The sequence below is a fragment of the Lepisma saccharinum genome, chromosome 21, assembly GCF_977018435.1.
Source record: "Lepisma saccharinum chromosome 21, izLepSacc3.1, whole genome shotgun sequence".
NCBI lineage: Eukaryota > Metazoa > Arthropoda > Insecta > Zygentoma > Lepismatidae > Lepisma > Lepisma saccharinum.
This window is the reverse complement of record NC_139249.1, coordinates 40582100-40594624: the sequence shown is the minus strand read 5'-3', so window position 1 is coordinate 40594624 and position 12525 is coordinate 40582100.

Below are 12525 nucleotides of genomic sequence, written 5' to 3'. Positions count from 1 at the left end.
GTTAGGTTAGGTAAGCATAGTTAAAAAAAATCTCGTAAAAAACGCACGTTTGGAAACACTGGCGAGACAGCGTGACCTTCGACGCTCGCGCCATCTGCAGGTATATAATGGAAACAACGGCATAATGTTGTCGCTTTGCACAAAATGCAAGTTTATTATATCAAAAGTGCTTATTTCTTGTTGTGCAGCATTCTACGGTGAGAAAATAACTCCACGAACTTTCAAAATGCTACAGAAACTCATTTCCGTAAGTAGTTTCTTCTGTAAAAATGAAGAAATGTGTCTCCGATATAACAGACATTTAACTATTTTTCAAAGTTCAATATAAATCAACTTCATCATCAGATAGGTCAATCGGAACTGGACCTAGAGTTTTACTAGATCTGAACAACGGTGCATTGTGCCTCAAAAGAGGATCGAATTCGAGACGCTTGAGATAATTGCTCTATCCCCCTGATAGCTCATCCAAAAAAGTTCATGAAATAAATATTTACGTTCTAGAAATATGCGCATGTTCAATAAATCAGAATAGACCTAATCTAGTTTTAACTCACACATTTTTCGTTTCGCACAATAAATAACCATCCATTCCAGCCCTGGACACTCATTTCTGTGTAACAATATTCTTATCTCTAGAACATGGAAGTCAGCTTGGTTCCTTTTACGGTACGATAAATGGTTTATGTAAATCAGTGCACCTCTAGGTTAGAAATGTTTCTCGGTAAGGTAAGGTACCCGACTTGAATTCGTCCCTCGCAGCTATACCTTCTGGTTCCGCCACTGCGATGAAGGCACATAGTGGTTCCTATCTCACTTTAAACTGTAGGTCCTGTCCCAATTAGCCTTACTGTGCACAAAGTGGACTTACAACAAAACCTAAGAAAATCAATACAATTAGTTCTAGTGCTCGATAGACAACCTTGCCTCAGAAGTTTCTGTAGATCAAATCCTGGCTAGAGTGTAATGTTTCATTATTTTCTGTCTCTTGTCTATTTCATCTTCACCGTTGTCTTTAACCTTAAGAAACAAAAAGCTATGTTAACTAATGTTCTTACTGTTTTTGTAATTGTTGTGGGTCTGTGTGTCTGAGGGCCTCCCCGAAGGGGCAGTCGTAGCGTCGTCGCCTTGTAATCAAGGGGTCCCGGGTTCCATACCCGGTGGAGACACATAGTGGTTCGAATTTCATTTTATGCTGTACGTCCAGTCCCGATTAGCCTTTCTGTACACAAAGTCTCAAAACAACAATTCAATTCAATCTGTGTGTCTGAATGTGAGCATCTTATCGCACAATTTCCATTTAATAAAATGCATTTATTCTGTAACAACATTAGAATAATAGCTATGTGGTATATTGTGTTTTACGTATAGCCTGCCTTACTATAACAGTGGTGGCTGGTTTTGCTCCCCAGTGGGTCTCATTTCAGTGGTTCTGACTCCAGTTCACTTCAGGTTAAACTGTCGCTGCATAAACGTAGACCTAATAATAGTAGTTTCGCACTATTTTACATAGGTATTAAAGTTATCTGCAGGGTTGCCACTACCATGGAAATCCTGGACAACTCAGATACTTAATCATGACGCTCAAAAGGATGGCAACTTATGGATTTTATTTTTATTTTTAATTACTATTATTAATATTTCAAATATTATGCATTTGCCAGGATCAAAGAATGAAACCATGCTTGTCTTTTTCCTCTAACCAACTCCTTGGTTAGCGAGATTTTATATTAAAGGTTACCGCTCTCCATGGCGAAGAGGTTATCACAGCTCTCTACGAATCCAGGGATTCCGCGTTCGAATCCCGGCCTTGGCTTGAGTGTTCTTTGTGAGTGTCCCTTCATCAATTTCATCAGTGACAAAAAAACGACGGCTAAGTAACAAAAATAAAATAAAATGAAAATCATCCCCCCATCCTCATCGTCGCAATTAACCATTAGATGCAGAAAAGCGACGTTAAATAAGAAAAATCAAATCATATAAAATTATTCTGGTCTTTTATATTTAATTTATTTTCAACGATGTTGAATGAACTTTGGAATTGATGTGAATCAACACTTATTTATCAGAATTTATCACATTCTTCAAAAGATGTTCTTCGGACCTTTAATTTTGCCTGTAGTATTATATGGATGCGAAACTTCGTCCCTTACATTGAAAGAGGAACATAAATTGAGAGTATTTGAAAATATGATCCTTAGGAAAATATTTGGACCTAAAAGGGATGAGGAGACAGGTGAGTGGAGAAGGTTACATAATTTAGAAGAACATAATTTGTAGGGTATTATTATTAGAATGATTAAATCAAGAAGACTTAGGTGGGCAGGCCATGTGGCACGAACGGGAGAGGAAAGAGGAGTTTACAGGATTCTTGTTTGGAAACCTGATGGTAAGAGACCAGTAGGAAGACCAAGACGAAGATGAAGGAATAAAGTTGAGATGGACCTAAAGGAAATCGGTAGGGAATGAAAAGAGTATATAGATCTTGATCAGGATAGGGACAGATGGAAGGCCTGTGTTGCTGCAGCCATGAATCTTCGGGTTTAAGAAGGCTAGAGAGTTAGTTAGTTAGTTTAAAAGCACAAAAATGGTCTGGAAATTTATTTTGAAGTACCTGGAAAACCGGGAGAAGTCAAGAAACTGTTTTGGTAAAGTAAGTGAACCGTGAATTTATTTTCTCTGGTTTGCACTCTCGGTATTGAGAGATCAAGTTAGTGGTAGATTATTGTACTAGGAAGAGGATTAGTAGGATTAGTAGGGGGGTTATCAATCCAGATTTTTTAAAAAGAAGAACCGGATAAGAAAATGGGAAAGTATAGATCAACGACAAAAGAAGAGCCTAATAAAAAAAGTTTTTCACCAAAATGATGTCACGAGCGATTTATAGGGGTGCTATACCAAACGAGACAACGGTAAGCAGGAACGATCTTCAAAATATGTTCTTCGGTCGTTTAATTCCGTGGTTTGGAGACATCGAATAGCCAGCTCGATCTCCCCTAGGAGATATCTAGGCCCCAGATATTTTTCAATGATACCTAGCAGTTTAAACAAAGTATTGTTTGTGAAATTTTTTGCTTAATGTCACTATGTTTCAGGATGTTCTGCGAAACTTTCGTGCACGATTGCATAAATTCTAATGGAAATCACCATTATATTTTAAATTTAAAGACTTTAATATGTCTCAGTCTACTGAAGTAAACCCCTCTTCCAATTTCTAACAGTGCGTCTGTTTATTCTACCCCATTCCCTCGTAACATGAAAACCATCAATTCCTCACCACCCCTTATACACGCTCGATCGGTGAAAATATTTTCACTCCTGTGTTGTTGGGCTCTCGCAGGAACGTTCTGATGTTATGGTTTGATTGATTGATTTAGTTTATTTTACTTCGCGTTTTGTGCCTCTTGGCTAATTTGCGAAGATGGGGATGAGTGATGAAATGATGAAATTGATGAATGGACATTCACAAACAACCAAGTTCGACCGGGATTCGAACCCGGGACCCTTGGCGTCGCAGCGCGATGTGCTAACGACTCGGCCACAGGGTCGGGCCCTGATGTTATGGGTCATCACAAGAAAATATATACAGGGTGTCTCATAAGTAATAGCTCAAACTGGCACAGGTGAAAGTACACGATAATAGAAGCAAAAAATGTCTCAGTAAACATGGGTCCGCAAACGAGCCGTTTTCGAGATAATCGCGAATGTGTGGGTACAAGCCGTCACTGACTTCATTGTAAACGTCGTCCTAGTTAGTAAAATACTAATAATACAGTAAGTAACTCCCACAGTACGATTCGACTGTGTACTGATTGTATCCATCCTGTTTGATTACAACGCCACCTCTCGGAAACGTTCTGTTTTGTAAACAAAGAGCAAACCTCGAACCGCGCAAAATGCAAACAATGACGGCTTGTACCCACGCATTCGCACACATTATTAACATTTTACCAACTAGGAGGACATTTACAAACAATGAAGTCAGTGGCGGCTTGTAATCACACATTCGCGATTTTCTCGAAAACGGCACGTTTGCAGACCCATGTTTACTGAGACTTGTTTGCTTCTATTATCGTGTACTTTCGCCTGTATCAGTTTGTGCTATTACTTTTGAGACACCCTGTATACAAATATATATATATTAATATATTTCTACAATTATTTGCATAACCATGGTTGACACACTGGGAAAATAATTTCGTCAAAATAATCATTTTTGAGTAAATATTGTAGCGAAAAGTTACAAGCAGCGTTTAATCGTTGTATTCTTTCACGAGCAAAATTTATATCCTTCCGCGTTTACAACAACCGTACTGTTGCTTTGTAAGACAAAGTTCCCCGTGTATTTCAATGTGTCTTGCATGATAAATTGGTAATTCAAATTTACGTATAGTACCAGTTCATATACGTTTTAGTAATGAACACACTTTGACAATTAAGTAATGAAACAGTCGCTATCAATTGAAAAGAAAACATTACTCAAAGTACATCTCTACTGCATCAATACAGCAATCGACTCGGTAGACCAACGATTGAAACGACATCTGCAAATCTTCATGTGGCATGCCTTGACGATTGACGTCACAACCTGTTGGATGGCCCTGTGTTCATAAAAAGTGGCTAATTTCAGCAGCACCTTCACTTTTGGGAAATCACAGGGGATATATCTGAAGAGTAATGATTTAACACACCCACTTGTTTTTGGTCTAGGAATACCTAGAAAACCACTGCTCACTGGTACCGTGTACTATCATGGATCATGCCCGGTTCTGGATACTGAGCTCGGAGAGGGTCAGTTCCCTTTCATAATCATTCAGAGCACTATGATATTTGCATGGTTCAAGGTTATCATTTCTTTCAAAATGTCTGAAAATTAGTCTCTTTTAGTTTAAAACCATGCAAGACCTTGAGTACTCTCCCACATCATCAGTACTGTGTTTTCCTGAACCTTCATCACATCAAAGACAACAGTAGTGTTCTAAGAGCAAATTTCACCGGCAAGTTTAGAAGCATTTAGAAAACAAAAGCAAGCAATTAGGATTATAGCAGGAATAAAGAATAGGGAATCGTGCAAAACATTGTTCAAAAAATATAAAAGATTAACCCTCCCTTCATTGTACATACATGAAATGTTAGAGGAGAAGGTCTAAATATGGGCGAAGGTTTAAATATGGATTTTGGAGTTATCAGCGCTCCCGGGTGCTGCAACCTGGCAGAGGCTATTGAAACTGGTTATCTGTCAAGGACAAAGGTTGCGGCGCCAATTCGCAAGAGAAAGTGGTGGTTAGTTTCGGCCTTGGACACTGTTATAGAATTGCGACCTCCGAAAACTTTTTGCAGGTATGTTTTAACTCAGCGTTTTCTGAATTCTCATCTGCTTTGAATAGGTTATGATATTAGAGGTACATAAAACAAGTGTGGGCTTTTATAATGCATGATTTGTTTGTGAAATATGTACCACAGAGAGCGAAAATAAATTGAAGAAGAAAAATAGCGTGATGGTCTAAATATGGGCTGTAACATGAGGTCTAATGCTGAGATCACATTTTCAACAAATATTTGGATGTTTTTCTTAATTTCGATTTTTCCCATTCCGCGTACTTTTAAAAACAACAGATTATTCATAAATATGAATTTTATAATGTTTTAGCGATAAATGACTGTTTCAATTTTAATTGCTTTTTGTGATATTGCCACTAGTAGCCCATATTTACCACAATTTTGAAATACATCATTTTACCATTTCTTGGAAATTGCTATTTTTTTTAAAGAAAATGGAGACCTTATATACTTTAGCATGCTATTACATTTAAGTATATATTTCATAGATATGCATTTTAAAGGCAGGTGCTTGATATATTAATTTTTTCCCTCCTAAAATGACAGAATAAAAAGAGGGGCCCATATTTAGACCTTTTCCTCTATTATATGCGAGAAAAAAAATGTCAGGAAGCTCAATAGAACATACCCCGAAATAAACAGCTTATAAAGCCACACTTCACCAGTCTAACGTTAGTTCAAGAAGAACCCGAGAGATGGCAATTTAAATATTCAATAACCTACTAAACGATATAAATGCGAAAAATATGCCAAGGATCAAAAACAAATTTTAAAAAAACTGTTATTAAATATGAAATATTATAATGTTAGTTAATATTTAAATTGAAAATTATAGAAATGTTGTAACAATATTTGTTTGTCTGAACTGCACGTACCCTCAAAATATCAATGTATATGACATTAAAATGCTGACCAAGACAAAATATATTGTAATAAACATAATCATTAAAAAACCACCCTCTAACAGGGTCTTCTTCAGACGAAGATTCACAATAAAGTTATTTGGTCAGCATTTTAATGTTTTATTAACATGGAAACAAGTCTCAAAAGTAATACCAATTTATATGGAGTAATAAGCAATAAATTCAACATAAGTTCCTGTACAAAATTTGGGTGTGGTATCTTAAATTAACACGCCAGTATTATTAAATATCATCACTCTGACCAGGGTTGTTATGCACTTAAATACCTAAAATTTGCACTAAAAGGTGCGAAATATGTAAATAAGCATGCACATAAGAAAAACAACTTACCTTTTTAAATTGTTTTCTATTCAGGTATTGCAAAAACCATACATGTAATCATATATTTGTCATTTTTCAGTTCATGCTCTTTAGCATGTAATTGATGTAGAAGTTGTAGTTCTGTATTCTTCCACACACTCTTGTTTACTGTACATTACTGTTTTATAAATGAAAGAAAAGATACACTCCTTACAGATCATGATTACATTTGATTACCACATGATATCTCAAATTTTCAACATTAAAACTCCTGTCTTCGGCAAGGCTATTTTTATACTCGAAACAAGAAATAGTTCCACTTCAAAGAGATACAATTAGACAATATTTTAAGGCAACAATTTAAGGCAACAATAGCTGACACTTCAAGTTCAAGCCATTGCATTGTTGTCGTTTCACTCTCAAAATTATTGATGAGTGTTCCTTGGAGGATGGCGGAAGATATCTTATCTCCTTGTTTTGTAAATGAAAGTGGAGAATAAACAGAAGTGACGGAAGCAGTGATGTGCCGTAGACTATAAGTTTACGTCTACATGCGTTGTCTACACGTAATCTACGCGTAGATTACATTGGGTTGTAGTTTACATAGACTACGTAGACAATCTAAACTGTATTAAAATTAACTTTCAAGGGTTTCATGAAAGGAAAGTGACTTTTTCAACTGTATTGGTTACTAATGAAATGAAGAGAATCCTTTTTTCAAAAAAATTTCTCTTCTCTTCTATTATCAACTATGGAGGAAGATAAATAGTATGCAAAAAACAACAACAGATGGCACTCGTGAGCCAAGAGTGGTCTTTTTCCCATAAAACTCTAGAATATTTCCTATATTAGGTTTCTTTCTAGGTGAGAAATTGTTCGAATTTGGAAGAAAGAGTATGAAAAGTTCTCCTCACACATCAGCAACTGATACGCAGTATAATTTTATTTTAATTCCACGTCGCCCTTTGCTAAGTTATCACCTTTCGCTATGTTGTTTACATAGATTACGTAATCTACGTGTATAAAATAGTCTACGTGTAGAATGTAGACTATCGTTGTTTACGCGTAGACGCACATCACTGGACGGAAGGAAATAGGTTCCTGAAGACAATGTGCCCAACCAAGGGTGCCAACAGGATTTTATCTCAAGGGGGCAAAGTAAGATTTCACATATTGATCTTCAGTTATAGAAACTTACGTTTTACCTTTTTTATAATAATAATAATTATTATTATTAGTGCTATTATTACAGTAAAACCTCGTTAATCCGGACTAATGGGGGGATAAGTTGAGTGGTTTAACGGAAGTCCGCATTAATTGAAATAACCTAAAAGAACAGTAGAAAGTGCATTAAAGCTCCGTTTATAGCAACAAAGTGCTATATATAAAGGGCATATCCTATATATATATATATATATATATATATATATATATATATATATATATATATATATATATATATATATATATATATATATATAAAGGGCATAGGCCTAAATACAGTATACAGTACAGTACAAAGTATGCGGGAAACAGAATTGCATCAGTGGTTGACTGCCTTTTCTTTTGGAAGTTCTCTTGTTGACTTCTAGCCACATTTAGAACCTTGCATTCTTCTTTTTTTTTGTTGTCTTTTGCCTGTCCAGATTAAGCGATGTCCGGCTTATCGGGTTCTGGATTAACGAGGTTTTACTTAGTATTTTAACAAATCATAAAATTAATATTGAATTGAAAATACTTTGACGTAGTGTGTAGAATTCAAGAGTTTCACCTCGTCAGGAAACATAAAATATTATCCATCCCGAAAATTTCCCGAACTGGCCGGCGATTTTCGATTTTTTTCAGTCCCGAAAGTGAGGATTAAAGACATTCACTTCCCAATTCCGTTCCGACCGAAACTTGTAACGATCACTGGTCAATCATTTGCAGGATTAGATTTCGTTCACAAATATTTCGAATTATAACACGGAGGTGAAGATATAACTTCTATGGGTCTATGTATTATTAAAATGACTGAGCAATATGCAATTCACTATTACCTCTATTTCCATTTTGTTACAACTATTGCTACATACACGACAATTGATTCTCGTTGCTATAGCAACGTCAGAATTCCAAATATTACATAATTTATACAGCGTTTAGCTCAATAAATAACATAAAACATAATTAACGATGTACAAAGTAATTATTATATATTTTTAAACCATTAATATAAAGTGATTTGTATAATATGAAATTAATAATTTCAATAAACATATAATTATATTGTGCGGATCCACAGAACCGTCACAAACTTTTCTGTTCCGCAGAGCCCTAGTTCCTGCAGTCCAAATGATTCTAAAGTCTCTGGTGAAAACATTATTCCTTTATTTTGTTGGACATGGCAGTTTATTGCGTGCCTCGCAGCCTGTAAATCGGAGAAAACAACATTATTGGTAACAAAATATCGATGCGCCAAACTCACAGGCGTAAAATTCAATTGTGGTAGTTTAAAAAATGCATTTATATATGCAATATGCAAAATGCATAACTATCCGGACCTCAAACATAACTAACCGGAGTCAAGTAAGCAATTTTCTCCCTTCACTCAAATCCATACTTTCTACGTGCTCACTTGGGAAGGGAGGCTTTCGACCGTGTCACTTACCTGTCGAGCGTACATGCTTAAGCTGCGTCGAAAGTCACCATGTACGGACTATTACACACCTCGATACCACGAGCAAGCTTTCTCTTATGCACCCACCTTGCAGGTAATCACAATTTATGCAAACATTTGGATTTGGAAAACTTTTGAATTCCAATCACTCGCATCTGACAAGAAACTTTCAGATTTTCCAAACAAGTGTAAACCTGATGGTAAGAGATCAGTGGGAAGGCCAAGACGAAGATGGAGAGATAATGTTGAGATGGACCTAATCGATAGGGATGGATAGATCTTGCTCAGGATAGGGACAGATGGAAGGCCTGTGTTGCTGCAGCCATAGAGGGGCGTAACATTAATTCGCGATTAGTCAAAAGTTGCAGGAAAGGGAAGTAAAATTAACCGAATCAACCAAGCCTATTTCTTGACTAGAGCCATTTCTTCCTCGACCACAATAACCAATAAAACTTTCCGTTTCTTTGAGGTGCGCTGCCAATTTCTCTTTTTTTCGCTCTTGACGTTGACACCCGATTCCTTCCTGCCCTTCCATGAAGCGTAGCTGCTGTCACACGTCGCTTCCTCTCGACACAGCTCTCAGTGTTTTCTCTGCACTTTCTTCTCCTTTCTCCCTCCAATGGGCATTGGAAAACCGTCGGGACTCTGATACATCTGATAGGAATCGTTTAACGTGACACCCGACACGATATATCCTCATTTAAAGAAAAGTAACAAATTTTCGCCCAAGCTGGCTTCTTAATTACGAGGGACTGGCTATACGCTTGAGTGCTCAAGAGCAGTCTTTCATCATGAATAGAATTTCTCATGCGGTAGGTTATGGGAATATTATTGTAGTTCTAGTTCATAGATTCTGGCCTTGTCTTTCTCATACGTTTCTCTTGTGGTAATTGATCCATTTTCTCGCAACTGCACCGTTCTCTTTTTGTAAGGGGTGATTTTAGGGACAAAACCCTCCAAGTCCACCACTCTTGCATGGAAGTTCCATTATAGTACTGTAGTGTTCCAGCTTGTGGACGCTGGGATCAAACCAAGGAGTGTGACTCACCCCTACTAAATGTAGCACTTGATGGTAGAGACGGCCCTAAACGGGCCAGGTAAGAATACCTAGTTTAGGATTTAGGTAATTTATAACACCATTAAACCTTGTTTCCATGATAAGAAAAAACTCAATATGCTGACCAAGGCAGCAATTTATTTTACGCAACGTTTCAACGTTCTAGCAAGGTCTTCTTCAGACAAGGTACAAAAACAGGACGATATATATACACAAACATTGCTTCCCTCCAGACTATTAGAAAGTTGTTCTGGAACATTCTAGCAGGTGTCAACTGTACTTTCACCCATATTTACTTCCATATAGAATGTGGTTGGGCTTTATGTCTCATGCTCTTTTTCCTTCATTCTTCTTCCTTCTTCTCTCCTCTTTCTCTCTTGTCCTTTCCACTCTTTCTAACACCTTCTTCCATTCTTTGTTTAACTTCAGTCCCCCATTCCAGTTCATTGTGTTTTCTTCACCTTTCTTCTCTATTTCCTTGGCCTCCTTCCATTTTCTCACTAGTATTCTTTTCTCCCGTCCTATCTGATTAGCCTCATCCCACTCATATCATATCCTGTTCCTCTCGTGTGTTTAAATATCGCATTTCTCTCTCTCTCTTAAGTCGTACATCATCCCTATGTTGTTTGAACCTGTCTTTCAGCCTCTTTTTCGTTTCTCCTATGTACACACTCTGACATTCTTTACACTTCACTTCGTAGATAATCCCTTCCTCTTCCTCTTCTCTGTTTTCCTTTTTCCTGTTAGCATTCTTCGCTATTCTTAAGATGCTTCTCCCTCCCTTTCGGTAAGTTTTAATGCCCGCTTTCCTAAGCACTTTCTTACATTTGTACTTGGTGCAGACTCTGAAGAAGACCTTGCTAGAAGGTTGAAACGTTACGTTTAGTTTATGTTTTATAATAAAATAAATTACTGCCTTGGTCAGCATATTGAGTTTTTTCAGGAAATTTATGTAAAACTCATGTTTTGATTTAAACACCTCTGACTCAGCAAACGAGATTGGTATGTTAGGGTGAAGTAAACTTACCCACGTTCGGTTTCTGAATCAGACTATCGCTCCAGATCTTGCTCCTACTAACGATTTCCAAGAAAAGATCTGGTTCTCCTCCCCTCACCTGCTTTTGTTGGATTTCCTTCCTGCGAAAACTCATATTCAACAGTATTCTAGGAGCAAGCCCTGACAAAGGATGTTATGGTACACCTTGCAGAAAACGAGGCTTTGACGCCTAAACCTACAGGCAGTACAATGCTCTTTTAGTTTGTTTAATGTGTCCCGTCCATATTTTGTTATTGTCCCTTCATCCATATATTGTACCTCACCGATGGCGTAGTGGTAAGGTGCAGGCGCATATTGTACGGTGACTCGGATCCTACTTTATACTCTAGGTCCTGTCTCGATTAGCCTATATGTGCATAAAAGTGAACTTAAACCTTCACCCATATCATCTACTCACAATTCATCCTCATCGTTGCGGTTAGCCAAACTTTTCAGTAAAGGACGTAAAACAACTACACCTATAAATCCATTCTCTCATCTAAAGGAAATCTCAGACCGAAACGACGAAGCGACAGGCGACAAGCGGCAGGGGTGGTTTAAGGAGATTTCATACGTAAGCGATAGGGCCACACGTGTCGCTTGAGGATTTCACCTACCGAAAGCAGGCTTCTGCGGCCTGTCATGCCGCTACAGTGTGAAATGTTGCCCCTGATCGGCTCGTTTCCAAGCGGCCTATTTAGGGGAAGTGGGAGGAGAGCCGTCACATTCTCGATCTAGACCATTTTGAAGGTGATGTGATCAGCACCACGCTCCGGCTGCCTTTACCCTATAGGGTTATCTCCAGGTACCCATTGATTTGAGGCTGGGTGACCCCCGGAGCCGCTTTATGTGGGGACAACGCCGGAAATATTCCGAACTTAGATTACTTAACATCGGGGACAGAGGCCTGTCACATGACAGGCAGTACAAGTCTGCTTTCGATTTGTGAAATCCTCAAGCGACACGTGTCGCCTGATTCTTATCACTTCAGTGTGAATTCTCCCCTTAGTCTTATAACACGCGACACTAGTATCTTCAGTCTGTAAGCAAGAATTAACCGCACATACGCGAAGAACAGACCAAGGTGACATGATGCACGTTATTGAGAAAACGGATCAGTCCGAGCGACATATTCAGCTTGTGTCGATTCGGTTCCAATGATTGCATTGATTACTGGCGGTCCGCTTCTAAGCGACAGGTGTCGCTTGTTGCC